At 51.5% G+C, this 25,899-nt stretch overlaps 1 protein-coding gene and 2 long non-coding RNA genes across 45 annotated transcripts in view; 1 reads left to right on the top strand and 2 right to left on the bottom strand.

Annotated features, from left to right (window-relative positions):
• Src (SRC proto-oncogene, non-receptor tyrosine kinase) overlaps positions 1 to 5,258 on the bottom strand; it is a 47,965-nt gene extending 42,707 nt beyond the window's left edge. For 11 of the 42 annotated variants that reach the window (XM_087654713.1, XM_087654738.1, XM_087654727.1 and 8 more), the window contains exon 1: positions 4,763 to 4,913. The gene's annotated coding sequence lies outside the window, so the exon portion shown is untranslated. 42 annotated transcript variants of the gene reach the window in all.
• On the top strand, positions 85 to 10,046 carry LOC108350508 (uncharacterized). Of its 2 annotated transcripts, XR_015684747.1 has the most exons (4): positions 120 to 318; positions 763 to 1,204; positions 6,388 to 7,356; positions 9,549 to 10,046. It is a non-coding gene; the product is annotated as an uncharacterized LOC108350508 (long non-coding RNA). The 2 variants fall into 2 exon arrangements; XR_015684748.1 differs by lacking the exon at positions 763 to 1,204 and having other exon boundaries at positions 85 to 318.
• LOC147995777 (uncharacterized) lies at positions 7,860 to 24,696 on the bottom strand. Its single transcript, XR_015684749.1, has 5 exons — positions 24,421 to 24,696; positions 12,308 to 12,373; positions 10,882 to 10,999; positions 10,500 to 10,592; positions 7,860 to 8,835 (listed from the first exon to the last, which is right to left on the bottom strand). It is a non-coding gene; the product is annotated as an uncharacterized LOC147995777 (long non-coding RNA).
• Positions 24,697 to 25,899: the final 1,203 nt, after the last annotated feature.

The raw sequence follows: 25,899 nt of genomic DNA, 5'->3' as shown, positions 1-25,899 counted from the left end.
CACCCCCAATAAAAGAATTGGGGACCTTCACAGGAATGCAGGACCTGTACAGGCAAAAGCAGACAGGAAACCAGCCAGTGGCTCAGAGCGCCTGCGGGGTAACCCACAACAGAGACACAACAGACGAGAGAGGCTGGGTCTCAGGAAGGAACTCTGTCTGAACTGGGGACATCTCCAGGAGACATGCAGAGGCCCCAACCCTCTCTGAGCCTCCATTTGCCTCCACCAGAAACAAGGGAAGTGCAGCTTGTACCCAGGTCAGCATGAGAAGCACCCACTACCCAGAGAGCAGATATCTCACAGGGAGGACCCCACACGGTAAGGAGGTTCTTGGGCACTTCGAGTCACGGGATGGGCATGTGATGAAGTTCTAGGGGGGACGTGGAGAGATGGGAGCTGGCCTCGGAGTAGCTAGATGGAGCTGGCAGGCTGCAACCAATGGGATCCCTCCTAGATGCACAGGACAAGACAACCACAGGCGAGGTGGCTGGTCCCAGCCCAGAGGGTTCCCAGATCAATTTGCCTTTCTGGCTCACCACGGAATCACCTTCCCTCACAGTATGAAAACACCCTGAATGAGCCCTGCGCCCAAGCACTAGACACACACTAGCATACCTGAGAGTCAGGCCACCTTCCCAGAGATATGCTAGGGCTACTCAGATTGGGGAAACTGAGGCTTAGAACAGTTGACTTCCCCACCATCAGACGCAGCAAAAGGGCTGCCACATCAGAATTCAAACCCAGAGCCAATTGTCTTCCTAGGCCCTACTACTACCAAGGAGATCATGTAACTGGACCATCCAATACCCACCAGCCATGATTGCAAACCAGGACGTCAGGGAACCCATACTCTGCCGCAGAAAGACACTGGTCGCAGTGAAGACTCCTGCTCCTGTTCTTCTCCCATAAAAACAGGAATAAAAGTTCTACTCACTCCAGGACAGGAAACAGAAATAGTGGGTCACTCTGCTGTGGTCCAGCTCTGGAGAACATAGTGGCATCAGATAAACTCAAGTGGAGGCCACAAGTTGGACAGAATGGCCTGAAAGAAGCTATCAGGCCCCAGCAGGATCCCCATGCTTCCTGGTGCTGCTCCAACCCTGTTTGCAGGCCCCAGTGTCAGACTCAGTGGTGCTATTGGTTGCCATCCCAGACATCCCCTGCCCCACCCAACCCCAGGCAGGACCCAGTCTCAGGTTCCACGGTAAGGACTCTGAGGACCAACAGGAAGAAACAAGTCACAATCTTTCCATTTCTCCTTGCTCCCAGCTTCTCCTTTCTAGAACTCATCTGAGTAGTCCTAGGGGGAAGTCACTTGCCCAAAGTCCCATAGCGAGGGATGGAAACATGGGGCTTCTGGCTTCCTGCTCTGGGATTCTCCCTAATTGCCTAGCCTTCTAGTAGAGCTAACTGGCCATGCTATGCTCACAGGCAGGCTAACTGGTGGGGACAGTCCTCCATTAAAAAGGCATTAGCATGTTCTTCCTAGCCCCAGCGCGCGCACGCGCGCGCGTGTGCGCGCACACACACACACACACACACACACACACGGTGAAGAGAGAAAGTCTGGAGAGATCAGGAATGACAAACTCATAGCACACAGACAATGCTTGCTAAGCTTCTGTCCACAGCAGACATTATCAATCTATCACAGCACTGTTTCCCATGAAGCGAACATTGGACCTCAGAAGGTGGCTCAACACAGTACTTCGGTTTACTAGGAACATCCACTTCTAGCAAGCCCTGTCCCAAATGGGACCTGCAGACCCATGTCAACTCCCACTCGAGGCCATGGCCACACAGATGGCAAGGCTGAGCCCAGAGATAATAACAGGCTTCCAATGCCACACACAGCAAACAGGACCCATTTTCTGAACATTAACTAATGCCGGGCGCAGAGGCTTCTCTTAACCCTACCTGGAAAAGGAGGAATGCTTGCTTGGTCTTTCTGTAAAGAAGAAACCGAGTCTCAGAAAGATACAATGAAAGACCCAAAGACACACAGCAAACAGGATGGTCAACGGCCAGAATTGAACTCAGGCCTGTCAGATGCATGAGTATGATCTCTGGTTTCCTGGCTGACCAGCCCTGCTCCCCACCCCAATCCCCACCCCCAAACTGTGCTTCCTGGGCTCTCATGCTTCTGGCTTTCTGGGTTGAACTCCTACTGTACCTTCAAAACCTAGACTCATACACCTTCCCTTCCTGAGACCCGATCAGGGCTCCCACAGAATATGGGAGTCCAGACTACACATCTATTCCATTAGCTCTGTGCCTTGGCCTCCAGCTAATCTGGTTCACACAGAGGATACCTGTCAGCTCCCTATGTAAAAAAGGGAAGCCAAGATCCTTCTGAAGGCTTCCAGGGGCCCTCAGAGGGAGCAGCCCTATTGATAGCAGGCCCTGTTAGATCATCCCATCTCATTTGGTTCTCTACAATTATACATTCCCCCCACCTCAGGGCCTTTGCACATATACACCTCTCTTTGCCTGGCACACCTTCCCCTAGCTTCACGCCCAGACACCTCCTCCACTCCTCCTTCAGGATTTCTCCATTCCCCAGGCCATGCCCTTATCACAACCACGATTACATATTCATTTATCTGGCCACTTGCTTGATACACGGCCTATCCCCCAGACTCCAGTTTCTAAGAGCCAGGGATCTGTTCACAGTTTTCCAGCAAGTCCCCAGGCTGATGACCTTCTGAATGGAAAGGAAGAACACTGGGCCAGCTGCATTCTCGGCTGGTTGACCACTGCTTCCCCCAGCTCAAGCACCTCCTCCAGGAAGCTGTCTGCTCCTCCTACCACAAAGCTGCTCAACCAAGTTCCCAGGCCCCGATACATAGTATGTGCTCAATGCGAGATCAAAGCCAGCAGAGGACCAGATGGACAGCAAGAACAAAAGTTATTTAACGATGTCCTTCCTAGATCCTGGGGGCTTAGAGGATCGAGACACGCCCCATCCCCACCCTGACCCTCAGATGACCATCAGGGAAGAACCCCAAACAGGAGCCAGCCAATGTGCTGGAGGCTGGGGGTAGGCAAGTAGGGAGGACATGGGAGACAGGAGAAGATGGGGTGGGAGAGATAGGGTTGCCCTAAGGCTGGGACGAAGGAGGAAGAACATGAGTTTGGGGGTGGGGTGGAGCACGGCACTCCTAGCACTCATTCTCAGCCTGTACCCCAGGATGTAGACAGGAGGTCAGCTGAGAGGTGACACACTGTAAATCACTTCTCTTGTGGAAAGGCTACCTCACCAAGACACACCCCGTCTCCAGTAGGGCCTTATGTCTCTGCAGGTGCAGAAGACATGGAGGGAGCCTTTTCCAACAATGCCTTGGGACTGACCTAAAAGTCACTGCAGGTTAAAGGGCAGACAGACAGCTCTTCAGGAAAGCTAGCCCCAGGACTTTGCTGGATATCAGCAGCTCTGGTCATTACTGTTCCGTTTTCTTTACTGATTTATCTACCTTTCAGTGGTTCCTCAGCTAGCCAAGGCCTCGGACAGGCTAAGCATGTGCTCTACCACTGAGGTACCTATCACAACCCAACTGATCGATCCTCTCTGACAGGACTGACTGTCATTCACTCTTGTCCTGACTACATTCAGTCTTCTGGAGGGGCTTTAGGGCAGCCTCTGAAGCATGGAGTTACCCACTTCTGCAGGCAACTGTGCCACAGGTACCTCAACCATCTTGTGCAAGCTCCAAGCCCCAGGATGGGGCTCATTTACCGACCCCAACCCACCCCCATACATGCCTAGTCCTGAGCTGCCCAAGTGCAGGGGGACAGTCACCTGAGGGCTGATGTGAAGAGTCTAAGGATAGTTAGTACCTGGCTCAGATCACTCAGGAAAACGAGAAACCTAGATACCTGGACTCCATAAGGTTGGGAAGAGAACCCTACCCACCCCAACATCCACTTTAGTAACTGAATCTGACCTCCGCCCAGATGATCCCACCACCACTGCTTTTACTGGACAGTCTGTAAGGCTGGGAAAACCGTGTTCAGGGCCCTATAAGCCTCACACATCTCTGTCCACCTTTCTAATCTGCATGCCCCAAAGATTTAAGGGATACTCAGAGTGAGTCCCCTCTGTTCACACCAGCCCAGCAGTCCCCGTCAGATCCACATACCACTGAGGAAGGCCCTGGCTCAGAGAGCTTAGGCAGCTGTCCCCAAGACACACAGCATGACAAGTGGTGGTCCTAGTACGGGGCACAAACTCACCTTCAGTACCTGCCTGGGTGGGCAAGCGGACCTGGTGGCGGTAGTGAAACCTCAAAACTTTTGCCAACTTCTGAGCCCATCGGCCGCTGGGCCTGCGCAGGGGCGAGACTGGGGGCTGGGGGTTGGGGGGGAAAGGGTGGCCCTGTCTCTTCTAGGCCAGCAGCACCAGGCCCTACCCGAGGCCCCAATGAGACCTAAGGAGGTCTTGTGGCCCGCCAGGCGCCCAGTCCCCGACGCCCACCCCACCCCCACCGCCCACTCGGGGCTGGGGGCGCCGGGCCCGGGGGCGCCGGGCCCGGCAGCCGCGATCGCGGGCGGCGCCGATCGGCCGGGTTTTCAGATGTGGCCTAACTGAGCCTGGGACTCTGCGACCGAGGGTCCCCGCGCTCCGGTGCCCCCCGCACCCCGCCCGGCCTCCCCCGCGCATCCCAACAAAAGGCCGCGGCGGGCAGTTCACGGGCCGCGCCGGAGAGTGGGCAGGGCGGGAGCCCGCAGCAGGGCGCGGGGCCGGCGGGGCGGGGGCGCTCACCTGCGCGGCGACCGCGAGCTCCGGACGCGCCCGGGCGGACCCCAGCGGGGCGCGCGGCGCTGGCGGGCGGCGGCCTGGCCGCTCCGGCGGGGCGGCCGGCTGGATTCCGGGCCGGGAGAGACAGACCGAGAGAAAGGGAGGAGGCGGCGGCGGCGGTGGCGGCGGCGGCGAGGGGGAGGGAGCGCGCGGGAGGAGGGGCCGCGGCCGCGGCGAGCCGGAGAAAGGAGGAAGCGCGGACCCGGGCCACGCCGGCGACCCGGGGGACCTGCTGCGCGAGCCGGGCCCGCGCCTCCCGCACCCAGCCCCCCCCACCCCGCAGCTCCGCCCGCGGGGGCACCCCCCCCCAAGCCACGAGTGGGGCTTGGCCTCCCGGGACCACGTTAGGGTTCCACCCTAGCTACCTGAGCTAAGCACCGGTGGCTAGCACTGCCCGCAGACGCGGAAACTGAGGCACTGGCCACATCAGCCTTGACCTGAGTGTTTCTAGCCCGAGACTGGGACCAAAGAACAGGGAAAGAGTGAGGGGGAGAGGCGGTATTATTAAAATGTATCAAAAGGCGAAACATTGGCTCACTATGTGGCTGACTGGCCTTGAACTTGCGGAGCCTCCAGCCTCTGCCTATGCAGGGCAGGAACTTGCAGGCCCTGTTCAATTAGGCCAAGCCTAAATTCACTTTCAGTGCATAAGGAGACCGTGTACATCTGCTGGGCAGTGCGTCTTGCCAACCACTGATGATGGCAGGAGAAGAAAAATGGGGCAAGCGGGATGGGATGTGGCTTCAGGCTGGTCTCAAAGACCACCAGGTTCCAGGGTTGCCCATTGGGAGCATCTTTGACTCCTCCCATTCTCTCTGAAAAGATGGGCCTGACCAGCTATCCACCACCTCCATGTTCCTTCCTTGAAAGTAGTTCCATCTCACAGACAGGAAACTGAGACCCAACCAGGTTCATGTGGCATAGGCCTGGGCTTCTGACAAAGATCCCTCCTGAAGGGCAAATCCCCTGTCATCCGAGAATGTGAGAGGCTTGAGCCTCAGGGTACAGCTATGTCTCCCAGGAGACCAGGAAAGGGCAAAGCTTTGAGTCAGACTGATCTGAGTTCACATCTAGGCCAGGTGCCTCGGGGTGTGTTCCGTCCATTAGCTTCCTGTTCCGGCCCCCTCTGTTATGAAGCAGGAGTGGGCAAGACCGAAGATCTGAGGGCCGCTAAGATGAGAGCGAGTATGGCCAGAAAAGGGTATGGGACTGCCCAGGATTCCTCATGAACAGCAGGCAAACTAGTCACTCCCGTTCACAAGCATTGCTTAAAGATTAACGGCAGTTTCCCAGGACTCCCCTGGGCAGGCTCTGGCTGGAGGAGCAGGTTTCTCCTCCCTCCTCCATGCCTAAGTCTTGTCTAATGGCCTTTACTAGCCACTCTGGTCTGAGGGGGAGGGTGGATACTCTTCCTGTGAGGCTCAGGGGCTGACTCTAGAGAGTGAGCGGTAGGTGTCCTTCCCTGTGCCACACTTGGTGATGTCAGACTGGTCACCTGGTGTCAGCCTCAGAGGAAGTACATTCTCCTTGGAAATGGGGGAATTTGACAAGTAATTCAATAGTTTGTTTTTGTTTTTTTTTTCTTCCAGAGAGCTGGTTCTTTCTCCAGAAGTTCAACAGAAAGGTCTGGGGGTTTCTAGAACGAAGAAAATAGAAAGCTTCGAAGCCCCTTTGGACCGAGGGGCTAAGGTTGAAGCCTCTGCTCTACCATTTTGCAAATATATGCATGACCTAGAGTATGCTGTTTTTCCCCCTGAGCCTCAGTACACCAAAAGCCTGCACAGCGGCTAAGGTTCCCAGGGGGAGACAGACAGGTGAGGTACCTCTGCACCGATAAGTTCTCGCAACCTTTCATGGAAGATTGGTGTTGGCTCTGCTGCTGACACAGCCTCACAACTGGGCTGCCTCTAGCTTTGAGCGTAGGGTAACATCACATCAGAGACTCTAAGAGGAAACACCCAGCACAATGGTTTCTTTGTCGAGCTTTTGGAGTACCCTTTGTTCTTAACCATCCCTCCCGGCTTCAGACTGTAACCCCCACCAGGCATGCCCACTCCTGCCACCAGCCTCCCCATCCTCCCAGGCCTTCAGGATCCTGGGTAAGGGCCATGTCCTCCAGGACATGCTTCTAGACACACCCCTGATAGAGACACAACCCAAGTCCATTCTGGGTGTGTCTGTACCCTGAAGGCAGGAGCCATGGCCTGGCCTATGCCCAACATAGAGTGGTCACTAGCCAGCTGGCGGTGGAAAACACACTGACGTGGCATCCACGGACTCTGAGAGTACAAGTTCCAATGTTCTGCCACTGACTATGACTCTCCTTCTTCGGGCCTTCCTTACTCACCAGTCAAATGGGAACGTTCATCCCGTTGCAGACTACTAAGGGAGGGTTGCTGGTCTGGCCCGGCAGACAATGAATGGGGTACCTTATTGTGCTCTGTGTTAGTAAGACAGCCACTTACTGCTTCGTGTCTGTGCATCGGTGTTATGAAACATATGGGGCCAGACTCGGAAGATCCCAGCAGCAACACTAACATTTCACCCCCAAGCCCCAGGTAAGTCTCCCTCTGTAGCTCACACTGGCCTCACTCAAACTGTTGACAATCTCAGGCTGCCAGATGCGAAGACACAGACAGGCAGAAGCCCTCTTGCCTAGCTTTGGCAGACTCCACGTGTGTGGATGTTGTCAAAAAGGACAGTAAACACATCTAGACGTGGAGGGTGTGCCAGTGCGTCAGAGCACTTGCTGTGCAAACGTGAGTATCTGAGTCTGGATCTCCAGCCAGGCACGGCCACACACCTGAAACCCCAGAGTAGAGGGTGGAGACGGGCAAATCCCGAGAGCTCCCTGGCCAGAAGATCTAGCTCAAAAAGTGAGATTCCGGTTCAGTGGCAGTCCCTGCCTCAAGGGAATAAAGAGGAACAACCAGAGAAGGCACCGGACAGCCTGCTGTGGCCTCCTTGTGTGCATACACATGTGCACTTACCCACACACGTGCACACATGACGTAGACATTGGGGTTTTTTGGGTTTTTTTTTTTAAGATTTTATTTATTTTATGTATATGAGTACATTGTTGGTCACTGTCCTCAGACATATAAGAGGGCATCAGATCCCATTACATATGGTTGTGAGCCACCATGTGGGTGCCGGGAATTGAACTCAGGACCTCTGGAAGAGCAGTCAGTGGTCTTAACCACTGAGCCATCTCTCCAGCCCCAGACATTGTTTTTTAAAGCACTGGTTGTATTCAGTGCTCTGTTTCAGGCCCTTCCTTCCTCCACAGAAGTAAAAGCCTAAAGGCAGGGTACAAGATGGAGGCACTGTAGATCCTGAAGGCCCTACCTTCCAGTGAACCCAGATCAAGGCTGTCCCTTTCAAGGGATCAGGGACAATGCTCATCCTTACTAGGAGTTTTGTTTTGCTAATCTGCAGAGCCCAGCCTGAGCCTAGCTCACCCTCCCAGTAATGACTAGGAAACCAGACCGCTCAAAGCCTTCCCAAGGAATTCTGACCCAGTCCCACCATAACCTTCATGGCCTCTATGAATCAGCTACATGAAGCCACCAGGATAGAAACTACGGGATAAGGTGGAGAGATGGGCAGGCTGCAGGCTCTACCCTGAGGCTCTTAGATGAGGTTGGCCTTCCTTCCACCTGGTCAAAGGCTTTACAGTGCTCCCCACTCCCACCCCCCAACCCCCGTCCTCTCTTCCACTGTACTTACTGAGCTTCTAGAAGATACCAGGGTCTGGGTCTGGGATAGAACAGTGAATGAGCCTGGCCTACTGAGCTAGAAGAGCCCAAAGTAAGGGGCAGGGCAAGCGTAGGGGGCTAAAGGTTGTGTGGTGGGGCTAACCCAGCCTGTGCAGTCTCAAGAGTTGGTTACCCGTGAAAGTAGGACATGGCGAATATGCAGGCAGAGGGGTCGTGTGGAGTGTGGAGGATCGGGGCTGCACAAACTCTCACAACTGCAAACATTAGTAGGACGGTGCCAGTGGAGCACAGAACAGTGCGGAGTGTAGGAGATACCTGCTAGGAGAATAGTTAAGATGAGCCTGGGGTGAGTCCCAAGAATCTTTGGGCCCTTCCTGTGACCCAGGGAGAAGCCAAGACGCTCCAGAGACGTTCCTCCCAATAGAAGTGGAAGCTCAGAGGGTGAGCAGAGAGGCAGAGAAATGTAGATGGGACAGATAGAAAGGCAGGGAGGGGTAGAGGGACCCTTATTCCGATGGCGGGTCTGTCCAGAGAGCAGGAACACAGGTGAGGCAGATGCAGAGTATGTTTGTGAGCACACGCACCCGAGAGCACAGCCATGGAAGAGATGTAGGAAATGAGGCCAACCTCTTGTGAGTCAGAAAACAGCCAGTCTTGACCATCATTTCTTCAGAGGCTGACACCGAGAAGCATGGGCCACCGGCAGGTCACGCCTCCATCTACTCACTAACCAAGGAGCAAACTGGGATCAAAACCTAGCTATGCAGGAAGCCAAGGCAGAAGACTCACACTTCAATGCCTGCCTCGGCTACGAGGACAAGGCTCGGCCTGAGCAGCCTAGTGAGAGCCTGCCTCAAATTGAAAAGTAGAACTTCCAACCCAAAACTTAACCTGTCTACAAGGAGTGCAAGGATTGGTGATAAAGCAGAAACTGAGGGAACGGCCAACCAATAACCAGCCCAACTTAAGACCCAGCCCAAGGGCAAGCACCAATCGCTGACACTATTAATGCTACTCTGTTATGCTTGCAGACAGGAGTCTAGCATGGCTGTCCTCTGAGCAGCTCCACCCACCAACTGACTCAGAGTCATACACCCACAGCCAAACAGTGGATGGAGCTTGAGGATTCTTATGGAAGAAGAGGAGGAAGGATTGCAGCCCCTAAGGGGATAGGAACTCCACGAGAAGACCACCAGACTCAACTAACCTGGACTCTTGGGGCTCTCAGAGACTGAACCACCCACCACAGAGCATACACAGGGTGGACATAGGCTTCACTGCACATACGTAGCAGAAATGCAGCTTGGTCTTCATGTGGATCCTGAACGGGGGCTCTCCTAAAAGCTGTTGACTGTATGGGGGATATGTATGGGCTGCCTTGTCTGGCCTCAGTGGAGAGGATGCATCTAGCCCCCACACTCTCAGAAAAGAAGGGGAGGGGAAGGATTGTGGGAGGGGGTGATCAGGAGGGGGGCAGTGAGCGTGACGTAAAGCGAATAAGTAAAAATAAATTTTAAAACATGACTTCACTGTAGCTCATTAGCAGCCTGGTTATTTAGTGTGCATGAGGGTCCCCAGTATTAAGGGGGGGTTAGATTTGCTCGTGGGAAAGTAGGGAGATGCCCCATCCCACCAGGCCCTCATGAAGGCCAAGTACCAAGAAACATAATTGTTTATCCTATCACTCCCTAAAGCCCTAGGAGAAGCCCAGAGAGGGTCAGACAGCTCCCCAAGGTCACCCAGAGCAGAGGGGTGGAGATCTCTGGCCCAGGCCTCCTTCCTCTAGAATGTGGGAAGAAACGTGAAAGAAGTCAGGCCCTTGATCCCCTCCCCCACCTCAGGCCTGATAGGAGGGCAGAGGGCAGACCGGAAGTCCGCTGCAAGAGCTGAGATCCCCCCCACCCCCCAAGTGAGAGCAGTTTAGAAACCTGAAAGGGCACAGGGGGTGGGGGGATTCCGGGTGGGGGCGGGGAGATAATTACCAAGACAATGCGCTCAGTGATAGTGCCTACGTGTGTGGAGTCTCAGAACAGTCCTTTGTTCTTCTCTAGGAAAGGGGAGATAACTGTCTTTCCCTGGAAAGGATGAGAAAAGAGGCTCTAGCCAGGGCTGGTGACACCGTGAGGGAGTGCAGAAGTCAGGCATGCCCAAAACTCTGTAGCCATAGAGTCCTCTTGCTGGGAGCCTCTGGGCCTCCCTCCCATCACACCTGAAGGAGAAACCCACCTAGGACCGCCCTCCCTCCAGCCTGTGTCTGCACCTCCATAGGTTCTCTCTACTTTCCCCATGAGGGAGGGCGAGAGATCCTACCCGCCCTGCATCCCAAAGAGATCTGGGAGAGCATTAGCTGGGCAGTGGACACACCGGACATGCTCAGGTCAGGTGACCCAGGTCAGTGTTCCCAATGCACCTTGCTAATTAACTTGTGTTCCTGGCGTGGTTCCACAAGGAATGGCATCTCCTCACTTCTGGACTTAAGACTCTTGAGCAAAAGAGGAGACAGGTTTCAGTCAGCGAGGGAAGCCAGGGCAGGAACCTTGAAGCAGGAGCTGGTGCTGAGGTAAGGGCACTAATTAATCACTGATTAAGAAGATGCACCAATGCTTTCCACTCTGGTGGGAGCATTTTTCCAGTTGAGGTCCTCTCTCCCAAAATGACTCTAACTTGTGTCAAGTTGACACCAAACTAGCCAGCGGAAGCTGTCTCTAAACATTCCTTCTACAGTTGGGGAAACTGAGGACTGGAAAACTGACTTGCCCGAGATCATATTGCAAGTTCAAAATAGAATCTAGACTAGAACTTAGGATCGATGTCACAAGAACTTATTAGCTGCCTACTGTATACAAGAGACCTTTTAGTACACAGGCGATTCCACTGGTCTGCTCTCAGGGACCTAAGCCGTCAGGCGCCTCTGCCAGGTGTGTGCTGGGGATAAAAATGCCTGCAGCCACCCCAGATCCCTCTCTGACCTTGTGTGTGTGTGTGTGTGTGTGTGTGTGTGTGTGTGTGTGTGTGTGTGTGTGTGTGTGCGCGCGCGCACATAGATGTTTGCCTTTCCCATTTACTTCTCTCCCTTTCCCTTCTCTCTGTTCTCCCCGTCACCCTGTCTGTCCGCTTGTCTGCCTCTGTCTCTCCCCCATGCCCCCACCCTTCTCCACTTCCCAACAAGCCTCTTACTCCAGATCTGTTTCGTGGTGGAGTTCCTTAGGTGTATACCTTGGTGCAGGCCTGCCAAAGGTACCCCTCGCTAGCTCAGATTTTTTCCTATCAAAACCAACCCAGGGTCTCATGGTAGTGAACACAGTGGGAAGGGTCTGAACGAGCTCTCCAAGGATATAGGCCTGACTTCTGGGGGATTTCCGAGCATGAAAGAGGAAACACTGAACAGAGGGTTCAGTGTCCCGGAGGCCTGGCTTCGCCATCTGTGCATCATGTGACTTTCAGAGCTCCAGGCAGCTGGGCGAAAGACTCAGGAAGGAGGTTTTGGTAGCATCACTTCCGGACAATGCTGTGAGGAGCCCTACTGTGGGACACTGCTAAGGCCTCACTCATAATGGGTGCTCAGTGGTCAGGGGCTCTTCCAGTGTGTTTGGGGGACTGCCGGAGCACGGTGAAGGACCGCTTTTCCTGTGACTGTGGTAGCAATTTCTAGAGAGCCTCCCAATAAGAGACTTTTGGGCAGGGTCTTGGAGAATGGAAAGGAATGTGCCCCCATGAAGACCTGATGGTTGCATCCCTAGCCCAGCCACAATATGGCTCCCAAAACAAGGAAACACAGCAAGTCACTGACCCTAGGATTCTCCAGGACTGGTCCTCACGGCCTCAGCTTTCTCCAGGATCTTGGGTTCTCCACTGCCTAAGTCAATGGACAAGATGGAAGACGTTGGATGGAGCTGGGGGCAGGCACCAGGGCTGAAGAAACTCGGGGCCTGTTAGGAAGGAAAGCTGAGCCCTGACTCCCACTCACCAGCTGAGTGGGAGTCCAGCTTCCTCCTTCTGCTCTAGCTCAGGGCTTAGCAGGTAGGCTGGGGGCGGGGCACCAGAGGCTGAGCCTAGAGCCTCCCGCCCTTCTCCAGCTACCCTTCTCCAGCTACCCTTGGCCCATTGCTGACGAAGTTTGCCACGGTCTCATTTCTATCCTCCGATACGCTCAGCCTTCCTCCCTTAAAGGTCAGTGGTAGCCCATCTTTAATCCCAGTGTTCAGGAGGCAGAAGCAGGTGGATCTCAGTAGTTCAAGGCCAGCCAGGGCTACATAGTGACAGCCTGTCTCAAAAACAAGCGTAGCTGTGCAGTGGTGGTGCACACGCCTTTAATCCCAGCACTTGGGAGGCAGAGGCAGGGGGATCTCTGAGTCCAACCTGGTCTACAAAGAAAGTTCCAGAACATCTACAATCTAGAGCTGCACAGAGCAACCCTGTCTCAAAACAAACAAACAAAATACTGAGTGTGTGTTGTAGGTCCCTTCCACTTCCCACGTTGCCTCTGCTGGTCTAAGGTTGCCCTGGGCCCCTCCTGAAAGTCTTCCACAGAGGCTCCTCCATGTCTACCCATACGACTTGCTCGTTGGCCCCCATATGGGACAGATGGCAGCAGTTGACCAAACTACATCCTGTGTGTTTGAGGACCACAGACTTCTGTAACCTGTTCACAGGGTGGCCTTAATGGGCCCCTTACCCTCTCAGGCAAGTATTGACTCCAGAGGTCAGGGAAAAAGGTCCCCATCCGGGGATCCTAGATGTATCTGTTGGGCCAGATAAGGAAGACCATTCCACCCTGCTCTGACTCACACCGGCTTAACCCCACCCCATCAAAGTTCTCCCATGAAGAAGCAGTAAAAATGCACACGGGCTCCCATGCGGGTTTCCACGAAGTGGGGCCAACAGGTGGTTGAACGGTGTGGTTAAAAACAACTTTGGAGCTCTCTGCCCCCAACCCCGTGTTCCTGGAAGGCCTCTTCCCTTCTTTCTCTTCTTTCTGTCCCTTTCTTTCCCCTTTCTTTCCCACACACCCTTTCTCATCCCCCAATAAACTTAATTTTATACCAAAAAAAGAGAGAGAGAGAGAGAGAGAGCAGTTTTGGAAATTAGGTTTGAATCCTGCCTGACCCTGGCTTCTCTCCTTTGCTTACTGAGGATGATTAATGGTTTAATATTATTATTATTACTATTATTATTACATTTTATCTACTTTCTGTAATTATATGGGTGTATGCATTCCTGTTCTTGAAGGATTCAGAAGACGGCTTTTTGATCAAGCATGGTAAAAACACACCTTTAATCCCACCCAGCACTTGGGAGGCAGAGTCAGGGGGATCTCTGTGAGTTTGAGCCCAGCCTGACCCACATAACGAGTTCCAGGAAAAACCAAACACGAAGGACACCCATCACTTATCTTGTTCTATCAAACTCAGGTGGGCAGGCCTGGTGGCAAGCACCTTTACCCACTGAGCCATCTGGCCTCTGTGCCAGTTGCCTGAGATGGGCTCTCAGGTATCTCAGGCTAGCCTAGGTATCTCAGGCTAGCCTAGGTATCTCAGGCTAGCCTAGGTATCTCATGGCCATCCCCATGTCTCAGTCCTGGGATAGTAGACCTGAATTTAAAATCTTGTATATAACTCCATTCGTGTGTTTTTAAAATGTGGCCAAGGGGAAAATAGAAGGCATAAACACAGTATTCCTAATTGCTGTCCTGGAGGGAGGGCAGGCGCCTGAGGTGAGCCTAGTAACTCGCTTCTCTTGTGTTGAGCTTTTTGCCTTGTTTTGGTTTTGTTTTCTAAGATTCGTTTTTTTTTTTTTGTTTTTTTTTTTTTTTTTTTTTTTTTTTTTTTTTTTTTTTTTCCCGGAGCTGGGGACCGAACCCAGGGCCTTGCGCTTCCTAGGCAAGCGCTCTACCACTGAGCTAAATCCCCAACCCCTCTAAGATTCGTTTTATTTCACGTGTGTGGATGTTTGCCTGCATGCATATAGGTGTGTACCATGGGTCATGGATGCTTGGAACTGGAGTTACAGATGGTTGTGAGCTGCCATGTGGGTGGGTACGGGAATTGAACCCGTCTCCTCTAGAGAAGCAGCCCGTGCTCTTAAGCCCTGAGCCATCTCTCTAGCCACCGGAATTTGGCTTCTCCGGCTGGCCTCACACAAGGATGGTCTTGAACTGCTGATCCTCTGGCCTGTACCTGTCACAGGCTGTGCCCCCAGCACCTCACTAAGACAGAATGTGAATGGAGAACGAAAGCTCTTTATGTGTTTTTAAAGCTCTCGGGCTGGAGAGATGGCTCAGCAGTTAAGAGCACTGACTGCTCTTCCAGAGGTACTGAGTTCGATTCCCAGCAACCACATGGTGGCTCACAACCATCTGTCATGGAATCCAATACTGTCTTCTGGTGTGTCTGAAGACGGCTACAGTGTACTCACATACATAAAATAAATAAATAAATCTTAAAAAAAAATAAATAAAGCTCTCTATGTTGAGCTTAAGTTTTTGCACCATAGAAAACAATGTTGTTTGCGAAGCTTCAGGGGGCCCAGGGACGTGGCTCAGCGGGAAAACTCATATGTTCAAGGCCCTAAATGCTATCCCAGCACTGCAAAAATTAATGATAAAGATGTAAATTAGGAGATGTTGTATACATCTCCCATCTCAGCACCTACTAGACAGAGGCAGGAGGATCTCTGTATATTCTGGGCCAGCCTGGTATACGTAGTGAGGCTCTTGTCTAAAAAAAACCTAAAAATAAAAATAAACTGCCTGAACCCAGTTGGTTAGTGTGCCCAAACACATGGCATGCTCACAGTTCCATAGCCCTACCTTCCTAGGGGCCATAGTCCTCCAGTGTCCTCCACCACCCAAACCACCCACTCCACCCCCTACTTCCCTTGGTCAGGTCCCTCAGTTATACCTAGGAGAGAAATGTAGTTCTCTTGCTCTAAGTCTCAATCCACCTGCTGAAGACAGGAAATCCTTGGGGCTGCTCGGTTTTCTTCTGCTCGGTTTTCTGTGAGGTCTTAGGATCTGGCTCTACTCCGTCCCCATGTCCCTGGACACCCTGTCATCATCCACAAACTTTCTGGGAAGGAACAAGTTCTGAGTCGTAGTATCCTTGGCCCTGGCCCCATGTTGGGGCAAAGACATTGTTATTGTTGGCCTGGGGAGGCCCCCCTGTACCATGAGTTCTCTGGATTTTAGTCCAATTTCTCATGAGCTAAAGAAGAGACTAATGGGGTTTAGGTGGCCCAGCAGAGAAGAAAAACAGGTAAGGGGAGGAAAGACCATGAGAGAAGGTGAGATTTCAAGAACCAGCCAGCTAGTGTCTACAGTCCTCGCTTCATAATAAGTAGAGACTTGGCAAGGCTGAGGTGTCAGCTTAGAATGGCAGGCACACTGACTGAGTGCAGAGAACAGGTCATAGACCCTGACAGGTGATCCTTCCTCTCCTTTCTTCTATTGAGTGCGCACGAGGGCACAATCTAGAGTCCTGGAGGTCCAGCCTCTCCCTCCGTAGCTTACAGTTGTCATTTTACCAACAGACTGTGTGTGTGTTAGGGTGTGGGGGGGTCCCCTCTGTTTTGCACCTAGTTTATTTTAAAGATTATCAGACGCATAACCTTGCGGGCCAATTCAGCTCTTGGTTATTTTTTTCTAATAAGCTTCTCATTTGAGACGGGGGTGTGGGAGGGCTTCCTGGCAGAATTTGAGTGGAGATGGATAGCTAGCTAGGCAAACAGGCATTATCAGAAACCAATGTTTTCGTTCCATTTATAGCTTGATCTAAGCTGACCCGAGGTATTTTTGAAAATGAACCATCCATCATATTTACTTTCGAAAAAAATTTAGAATTATTTATTTGTTGTGCGTGAGTGTTTGGCCTGCCTGCATGCCTGTGTGTCACATCTGCGCAAGGCGCCTGGGAAGTCAGAAGAGTGTATCATGTCAGGTCCCTTCGCATTGGAGGTATGGATGCTGGTGAGCCACCTTGTGGGTACTGGGAGTCCAAACAGCGTTTTCTTTTATTTTTTTTTTAATATTTATTTATTTAATGAATATGAGCACATTGTAGCTGTCTTCAGACACACCAGACCCCATTACAGATGGTTGTGAGCCACCATATAGTTGCTGGGAATTGAACTCAGGACCTCTGGAAGAGCAGTCAGTGCTCTTAACCGCTGAGCCATCTCTCCAGCCCCAAACAGCGTTTTCTTTAAGGGCAGCAAGTGTTCTTAACTTCAGAGCCGACCCCAACTTTCATTTCTTACACCTCACCCTGCCTCCAGGGCACTGTCCCTCTGAAGCTCTGGAGGAGAAGCAGCCTCCAGCCCCTTCTCCTCACTCTGGCCTCACCAAGGATAGCTACTCCATCCTCTCTGGATCAGGCTTGACATGGCCAAGATGTACTTTACTTCAGCCTCTTGGTCCCTTGCAGAACCCTCAAGCAGCTATGCCCCAGGTCCCCTTCCGAAGCCCTTTTCCTCCAGTGTGTCTCTGTGCTTCCCCAAAGTCAGGCCTATATAAGATGCCCACAGGGCCTGGTCAGCCTGGTTCCACCTTCACCGGCTGTTTCACATGTGTATGGTTCCCTGCTTTTCCTCTGCCAATCTGCTCCCTGCTTAGCTCCTGATGGCTCTTGGGCCCTTTCTGGGTCCCCAAGGCTGAGTCCCAGCCTGTGGACCACATCTGCATCTCTCAAGGAATGAATGGTGACCCATCTTGTTGTTCCAGCATGTCAGGAATGCCAGGGTAGAGGTTGGGCCCTGATTAGCTTTGAGCTCCAACACTCCTCACACCACATCCAGACACAGACCAGACTTGTTGGAACAAGAATCTGACCCTAGATTCCCCTGGACGGCAGGAACGGTGCCAGGCAAGCTCAGCCCTGACCTGAGGCTATGTATCAGCTCTGGCTCTCAGAGTGGGAACCCAGCCAGCCACTACGTCCTGGGCCACGCCCTGTATCTCACCTCACCTTCTCCACAGCCTCTGCCAGCTCAGGGAGTAGCCGCAGGGTGGGAATCCCTGAGGAGGCTGGAGGAAGGCCAGATCTGTCTACAGAAAACTAGGGCCACGGCTCTGACGATGGATGCTGCATTTAGATGCCCCAGAACCAGCAGGGAGGGTCCTCTCCAAACCCCAAACTTAAGCCAGGTTGTGGCCTGTGCTCAACTTTCCATTGCAACCCCAATAACTAGGCCTTGTGAAACCATCCGATAGTCCAATTAGCTCCCTGGCCCTTGAGAAGGCTCATCCTTGCCTTCCCATTTCTGAAGCATGCAGGCCTACAAGGCCATAGGGCAGGACTGTTTGACTCCTCAAATTCTGTGGAGCCCTCTGTCTCAACAGGGAGACTCTCGCCCCCAGGAGAAAGAAGAGGGCAAGCCTGGGCAGCTCCACCTCAGACCAGATGCTACACCAGCCAGGCCCCTCTACCTGCCAGGCACTGCAAATTCCATGTCAGAGAGGATGAAGCAAGTCTGGCTCTGGCCCTTAGGCCAAAGGCTTGGGAGTAGTCTAAAGTAGACTTTAGTTTGGGCACACACTAGCTAAACACTGGACTTTCTCCTTTCCTGGGGAGGCTACAGGTTGGTGTTTGAAATGGTGGTGGGAGAGAGGCTCTGAGGACAGGTCAGGGAGAAGCCTCAGGATCACAACTTTGGGAAGCTTGAGGGATGAGAACCAGGGTCACGTGGTGATCTGAGAAGAGGGAGGCCTTCAGGCCTTTTTGCACTGGTTTCCTAGATGGTGGCGGAGGGAGAACAGTAGGAGATGAAGCTGGAGCCCTTAGCAAGACCGGAGGGAGGGCCTTGGCTGTGGGAAGGGACAGAGTGCTGAGTCCCTGGGGATGGTAAATGAAGAGGCAGTCTGTGGTCACATGTCCCAGGGTCTGTTTCTGAAAAATCCCAATGACAGCCAGATGGAGGGGGTGGAGGCAGGGAGGCCAGCAGAAAGGCTGGGAAGTCTTCCGGTAGTGGGTGACAGAGGCTCATCAGTGGCAGAGGAGGAGGAAGAGAGAGTGATTCGAGTGCATTCAGAAGAAGCACACCTCCCCCACCCCCCCCCCCCCCCGTGCTGGCTGGTGGATCAGGAGAGTGGGTGTTCAGAGAGGAAGGCTTGAGACCGATCCTCAGGCTTCGGGGGGATTGGAGGAAGCTGCCAATTGCTGAGGTGGGGGGCCTGAGTAGGACTCCCTCTTCTTGTAAGGGAAGAGTCAGAGTCAGGTTTGGACCAAACTCTAAAGGTCAAACCTACTGGACACTGAAAAAAGCTAATACTGAACACGTTGTACCACGTGCTTTATGGGTATTTGCCCTTAGGGAAAGGTACTGCTCTTGGCTCCATTCCCCTGAGGAGGAAACAGGCCAGAATGCGATACCGTGAGTAGTGTGAGAAAGCCAGACAGCACCCACCGGGCTCTCCTATCTCACTGGCCTCTGGGAGGAACCTGTAAAAAGTACCAGTTCAGGGAAGATGTCCAATAAGTATCCAGAAGACAGGCTAGACCTACGGATGCTGGTGGGATGGGAACAGAAGGGTGGAGGGAACAAGTGGGCTTCATTCTTCTAGGTACTAGGCTCTCAGGGACCTGGTCAGAGCCCAGAGTCTCCATGGTAGAGCCATGTTGCCTCTGAGGACTCAGAGATAAGGACACATATGTCAGAATGACAGAGTCTCCTGGCTACTGAACTTCAACCCTCCAGCTGGGCAGCCTACGTCTGTGCCACCTCCACTTCAGGATTATTGGCTTGTCCCCCTCCTGGCTTGCTCAGTTAATTTCTTTTTTTTTTTTTTTAAAAAGATTTATTTATTATTATATGAGCACACTGTAGCTGTCTTCAGACACACCAGAAGAGGGATCCCAATTGAGATGGTTGTGAGCCACCATGTGTTTGCTGGGAATTGAACTCAGGACCTCTGGAAGAGCAGTCAGTGCTCTTAACCACTGAGCCATCTCTCCAGCCCTTGGTTAATTTTCTTTTTTCTTTTTTTTTTTTTTTTTTTTTTTGGTTCTTTTTTTCGAAGCTGGGGACCGAACCCAGGGCCTTGCGCTTCCTAGGTAAGCACTCTACCACTGAGCTAAATCCCCAGCCCCGGTTAATTTTCTTATACACTCCAAGACTATCTATCCAGGGGCAGCCTCCCACATCAATTGTCAGCAAAGAAACGATCCCACATTCTGTGTATATGTGTGGGTATGTGTGTACATGTGTGTGCATACGAGTACAGGTGCCCAAGGCATGTGATTCCCGCAGAACTGCAGTCACAGGCAGTCATGAGCTACTTAGTGTGGGTGCTGGGAAAGAGCATTATGAAATGCTGAGCCATCTCTCCAGCCCTGCCCCAATCTGTTGTGATTGTCTGTCACCTCCTGGCCCTGAAAACTGAAAGTTAAGAGCTGGGCAGTGGTGGCTCACACCTTTAATCCCAGCACTTGGGAGGCAGAGGCAGGTGGATCTCTGAGTTCAAGGCCAGCCTGGTTTACAGAGTGCGTTCCAGAACAGCCTGGGCTACACAGAGAAATCCTATCCCCACCCCCATCCCCTGACCTCCAAATTAAAACAAACAAACAAGCAAGCAAGAAACAACTGAAAGTCACACCCCTAGTTCTAGAAGGCGGTCTGGGAGGAAAGGGTTTTGGTGTGTGGTTCGACAGCCCTGGTGCCTAAGCTCCTCAGCCCTTTGCTAATGGCCTCAGTCAGCCTCTGATTTGGGAAGCAGAACAAGAACTGACATGAAAACTGAGTCCCTGAGTGACAAGAAAGCAAGAGGACTTTAGGCCTCCCTCTAGCAGAAGTTTGTAAGGTGTGGTCCATGGTTAGATGGCCTTGCCCTGTCCCACATCCCCTTCCTCATTAATGTGACATCTGGGTCTTCATTCAGAGCTGTGCTGGCCCAAACAGTCTCCAGAATTTCAGCCACTGTTCCGTTCCAGGAACTCACAGGCTGCAGCCTGTGGGGGAAGGGAGGCCCTCAAGAGGCTATTGGTCATCTTGTAGCACCCCAAGCTCTCGGAGTGAAACACGCCAAGCCAAAGATGACTCACCCACGGCATCCTTCGCCAGTTCCCAGGAAAACACAGATCACGAATCCCATCCTGGAACTTGTGAGGACAGAAAGGGATTCCCGGATGGAGCCTCTCCTTGGTGGACAGAAACTGTGGAGGCTGAACATGTATGCATTTCCTTCCTATGAGACGATTTCTGTGAGGACTGTTCATCTCAGTCCTCTCAAAACACAGGATAGTGTCCTCCGAAAACACTAACAGAGCGGTGACATCACCACTCTTTAAACAAGAGGCTGAGCATGACCACAGCCACTGTGATAGCAGACCCACTGTGTGCAGTTAAAAACAGTTTAGAAAGCTGGCACATGCCTTTAATGCTAACACTCAGGAGACAAAGGCAGACTCATCTCTGTGAATTTGAGGCTAGCCTGGCCTACGGAGTAAGTTCCAGGATAATAGCAAGGCTACACAAGAAACCCTTTCTCAAAAACTCAAAACAAACAAAACAGCTTAGAAACCCTTTGTGGCAGTGCGTATCTGGAATCCCAGTGTTGAAGAACTGAGTCAGGAAGAGGGAGATGACAAGATAGCCTGGGCTACAAAGTGAGGCTTTGTCTAAATAAACAACAAATAAAATGAAACCAAACAAAACAAGAGTGACTTCTTTAGTTGTTCTGGGTACTAATCAGTCAGAACTCACTGAGCACGGGTGTTCCTCTAACCGGAAACCCTCTTCTGGCCTTTGAGGGCACTGCGTCCCTGTGGTGCACATGCAGACGAAGCACCCATACACATAAAATAAATAAAAAATAAAAAAGAAACTTTAGGACTGGGACTATAACTCAGAGTGCTTGCCGAGTGTGCTGGAGGTCCCGAGTTTCATCAAAAATAGACAAATAAGGGCTGGAGAGATGGCTCAGTGGTTAAGAGCACTGACTGCTCTTCCAGAGGTCCTGAGTTCAATTCCCAGCAACCACATGGTGGCTCACAACCACCTGTAATGGGATCCTATGCCCTCTTCTGGTGTACATGAAGACAGAGCTACAGTGTACATTAGATAAATAAATCTTTTTTTAAAAAAATAGACAAATAAGCAGTTGTGCACTGGTTTTGTACACTTTTAATCCCAGTGCTGGGGAGACAGAGGCAGGGAGATCCCTGAGTTCAAGGCCAGCCTGGTCAAAACTGTGTTTGTGCATGTGCATATGTACGTGTGTGCATGTGTAACGTGTGTGTGTGTGTGTGTATGTATATGTGCATAAACTCATGCGTGGATGTACATACACACACACATACACACACTACACTCTCAGCAGCTCCCTTCCCCAAACTAGGCAGGTGTGACAATGACCTTAGCCTCATTTCTCCAGGCTTTCCGGGTCCCAATACAATTCTGACACCTATGAGTTCAGTGGCTGCGTTGAGCTTGTCTCTAGTCAGCTTGTCTCTAGTCAGCGGCCAACATAGCAAACCCTCAGGACAGAGCAAGGGCTGATGGAGGGAACGGGATGGCCCAGAGGCATGAAGTCACCATCACCTGAGCACTAAGCTCTTTGTTCAAGCAAGTTCCTCAAGGCAAGTTGCTTGGTGTGTCTGAGCCTTGGTTTCCTCACCTGCAAGCAAATCAGCCTCAGAGATAGGCTGAGGAGGCAAAGAGTGGAGCGTTTGACTTAGAGTCTGGCCCTAGGATGAAGGTCTGTTGAGGACAGCTGATGTGGAGGCAAAAGGTCAGCATTCGGTCAACATAAAGAACGTAGACTGATCATTACTGTGGTTGTCATGTAGGATGTAAGCATGCGAATGCAGGTGTGTGCATGCTGTAGCGCTCACGTGACGGTCAGAGGACAGCTTTGTAGAGCAAAGGTGTTTACTACTGAGCCATCTTTCCAACCCTAGGATGTTTTGATCCCTCCAGAAAGCCTTGTCCTCAGCCTTCCTCCTCGAGGCATCCTGGGTAGTGGTGTCTACTTTATCAGCCATTTGACTAGAAACAGGAAGTATGTGTCGTGTGCGTGTGCTTGAATTATTGTACTCACCAAAACCTTTTTCAGGTTTATTTAGATCCTTTATCATTGGTTTTAAACATACCACATTTTGCCTATTTAGGGAAATTGTTTTTTTTTTCTTTTCGGAATGGGGAAGTGGGATGAGAAGACGGGTTCTCATCCTGTGTATTCCCAGGCTGGCCTAAAACTTAAAATCCCCCTGCCTCAACTTCCTGAGTACTGAGATGACAGAGATGTGTATCATCATGCCTTTGACAATTCTGTTTTTGATAGCACCTGGCACGTTTCCAGTTGTTTGACTTGGTTTTGGGTTTTGAGAAAACATCTCGTTATGTAGCCTGGCTGGCCTGAAACTCAGTATGTAGACTAAGCTGGCCTCAAATTCTCAGAGATCTACCTGCCTCTGCCTTCCAAATTCTGGGATTAAAGGCATACACCACCACACCCTAGCTATTTCTGGCTTTTGACTTTTGTCAATAAGGCCACCATGAACATTCCATGAATTTAGCACAAGACTCTGTGGGCAGCAGTTTTCACTTTGCTGAGGTGATGCCTCGGGGCAGAATGCAGAGCTGGGAGGTCCGTGGAGCTGCCTGGAACTCCCCAGTGCTTTATTGAGGTACTGCTCTCTTCACAGTCCTGGCAGCCATGCCGCCATGCCAGCCTCTCCATAATTGGCCTGTTCTGTCTTTTTGACTCTACTCAGTCCAGGGTGCTGATGGACATTGTGGTTTTAATTTGCATTTCCCTGATGACTAGCGGTGAATTCCTTTCTTGCACTTTATTTAGAACTCTTGTATATGTACAGGCCTAGCATGCATATTTATGTGTGCACAGGTATAGGTGTGTGTGCATACATACATGTGGGCGTGCATGTGTGCGTGTATACACGGAGGTTGAAAACCACCGCATCCACTCTCCTTAGGTCCTTTCCTTACACTCACATGGCAAGCACTTTACTGAATGAGCTGGAACTTTGTGGGGCTGGAGGTGCGCCAGCCTGTACATATGTGTGTGTGAGAGTCACAGACTAGGGCTGGAGAAATGGCCTAGTGGTTAAAAGCATGTGCTCCTCGTCCAGAGGACCCAAGTTCAATTCCCAGCCCCCACATCAGCTGGCTCATAGCTGCAACTCCAGCTCCAGGGGGAATCTGGATACGTCTGGCCTCTGCTGGCACATGCACTCGTGTGTCTATATCCACACGCAGTCATAAACACATAGCTTAAAATGATAAAAATAAATCTGCATGTAATGAGCACGGTAAAATATGCATTTTAGACATGTAAAAATAGCTCACCTCAGGATCCCCACCACACCCAAGGCTGCACCTGATAACCAGAACCCAGTGACGTCCCTCACTCAAGGTAAACAGAAGCCTAGAACCCTGCGACACCCACTGAACAGTACATAAGCAGACACTAAGAGCGATGTTCTGCTCTGCACATCTAGAGAGATGCCACCCGGATCTGCCCTGGGGCTGGAGAGTCTTCCCCAGGAGCCTGACCCTGGATTCAGAGACTTCTGTGAGAGACTGGACCTGATCTTCAGCTAAGATCCATCGCACAGGTGAGCAGCCTTGGGGAGACAGGCCTAGGACTGGAATTAGGAATTCAGAGTGTGAACGACGTTGTGTGGTGACCCTCAGCATAACAAAGCATAACTTTTGCTATGGCAACTACTCATGCCCCTCCTCGCAAGAGGGAGAAAGTCCTGGATTAACGTTGATTCTCTTCTTTGTGTCCACTTCAGTTTTTGAGACAGGGTCTCTAGCTAAGCCCGGATCTCAATGTCCCTACTATATTAGGGGCCTGTGAGCCCCACAGTCTTGTCTTCCTTCCACTTCTCTCACCTGCCCTGGATGCTAGAGCTACAAAAATACTGTCACACCTTTTCCCCCTCTTACCTGAAGCTGGGGATTTGAACTCCGGTCTCCCTGGCCCAGGGGGTTTGTCGTTGTTTTGAGTCAAGGTCTCACGTAGCCCAGACTGGCCTTGAACTCATAACATAGTCAAGATGACCGTTAGTTTCTGATTCTCGTGCTTGCATTAAGGTGCTGGTATTAAGGATCGGGACTGAATTACCACACCTGTAATCTTTGAGATAAAGTGTCCAAAGTGGGTCTTTCGGGGTGAAAATCAAGATGATGGCTTTTTCAGAAGAAACTTCCTCTCTGGTGTGTTGGGAATTCTACACCTCATCTTATGACTTCCTCAGTCAGCCCATGCTCTTTGCTCACAGCCCCAACTTCTGCTTCTGGGTCACACACTCTCTGACTTCCATCTTCCTTTCTCTTTCTTGTAAGGACTCTTGGGATGAGACTGGGCTGTTTGGATACCCTAGTGTCCCCTGCTCAAATCCTTAGCCTGATTACACTTGCAACCCCACACCCTGGCCTAGGCTTTGGGGATTAGAACGCAGATGTCTCGGGACATCATATGTAAAGGAAGTGGGAACATGGGGCAGAAGAGGCCTGAGCTGGGGTTGCTTGGTATCTTGGAAGGTAGAAGCCAGTAAAAATAGGGTAGAGTTGGGGAGCAGTCAAAGGAGGTGAAGTGTCCCTTGCAGCCTTGCTGGGTTCCAGGGAAAATTTTGGGCTATTATCTGAGGGAGATGGGAGTGGGTGAGAGACATGATCTCACAAGTTAAAAAATTCTCACTTCTATCTATCATCTATCTATCTATCTATCTATCTATCTATCTATCTATCTATCTATCTATCTATCATCTATCTATCTATCTATCTATCTATCATCTGTCTATCTATCTATCATCTATCTATCTATCTATCTATCTATCTATCTATCTATCTATCTATTTTGAGTGGAGAAGAGACAGGCACACACACAGTAGAAGTCAGAGAACAACTTGCTGGAGTTGGTCCTCCCTTTCAACCATGCGTTCTCCAGGGATCAAACTCGGGTTAGCCTTGGAACCACTCACCTTTACCTGCTGAGCCCCCTTGCTGGCCCAGTCTCACAACTTTTTTTTTTTTTTTGGTTCTTTTTTTTTTTTTTTTTTTCGGAGCTGGGGACCGAACCCAGGGCCTTGCACTTCCTAGGTAAGCGCTCTACCACTGAGCTAAATCCCCAGCCCCCTAGTCTCACAACTTTTATTAGGCTGTTGCCAGCTGCTATGTTGAGAAGAAGTTGCTCAATATTCAGGCTGAAATAATGGTAGGCCAGACTTCAACAGTGGCAGGAAATGGTGAGACAGGGGGATCGTTCTAAATTTTAAGCTGCAAGGAGATACTTAAGGATCAACCAAGACAGAGGAGTCAAGGGTAACTTCAAGATTTTTTAAGATGTTTGGCTCATTGGGATACAGCGTTTTGGTAGACCATGAGCTTACCATACGCAAAGCTCTGAGTTCAAATCCTAGCAAC

The sequence above is a fragment of the Rattus norvegicus genome, chromosome 3, assembly GCF_021556685.1.
Source record: "Rattus norvegicus strain SHRSP/BbbUtx chromosome 3, alternate assembly SHRSP_T2T, whole genome shotgun sequence".
In the NCBI taxonomy this organism is placed as follows: Eukaryota; Metazoa; Chordata; class Mammalia; order Rodentia; family Muridae; genus Rattus; species Rattus norvegicus.
This window is presented reverse-complemented; position numbering and strand designations above follow the sequence as displayed.